We start from the raw sequence: 673 nt of genomic DNA, 5'->3' as shown, positions 1-673 counted from the left end.
CACCGCCTTCTGGACGCCCCCAGGGCCCTGCTGAGGCTCCTGGCTACTTCCTCCGCAGTCGCGGGAGGGCAGGCTGGGACCCCTGAGCCTCAGAGCCTACTCTTAGCTGAGGCCTTCCCGCACCTCCCTCTGTGCCCTCTCTACAGCCGGGGCCCTGGAGGAGACAGGAGCCTCTCCTGGTGGCAGGTCTGCTCCATCCCGTGGGCCCCTTGCCTTGTCCTGCTGTGGAGGGGTGGAAGATGACCAGCTCAGGACACTGCTACCATGTAGTCACCAGCTGAAAGTGCCCCTGGACTTCATTTTGTCAGTAACTGCTGTTGGTACGTGGGAGGTTTGGTGGTAGAGTTCTTGCCTGCCACGTGGTAGACAAGGGTTTGATTCCTGGCCCGTTGCCTGTCTCCCTTTTGGTCCTGCAGCCGCAAGAACACCACCCAGCTCCACTTCTGCCTCCTCACCCCCCACACACCCCTGCCCACCTGCACCAACACGCACTGCTGTCAGGGTCAGGCGCCACCTTTGTCCCCCCTCCCCACTTGGAAGAGGCCCCTCCACTCCTGTAAGCCCCTCTCTCCCCTCCCCTTTCCCACCACCCCTGCCCCTGTCTGTTCAGCCATGCCTGTGTCTGCCCCCCCGCCTTTCTCCTCTATCCCCCTGTCCTTTAGGACCTTGCCGC

Source organism: Tupaia chinensis, unplaced genomic scaffold (assembly GCF_000334495.1).
Source record: "Tupaia chinensis unplaced genomic scaffold, TupChi_1.0 Scaffold139585_1, whole genome shotgun sequence".
Classification (NCBI taxonomy): Eukaryota; Metazoa; Chordata; class Mammalia; order Scandentia; family Tupaiidae; genus Tupaia; species Tupaia belangeri.
This window is presented reverse-complemented; position numbering follows the sequence as displayed.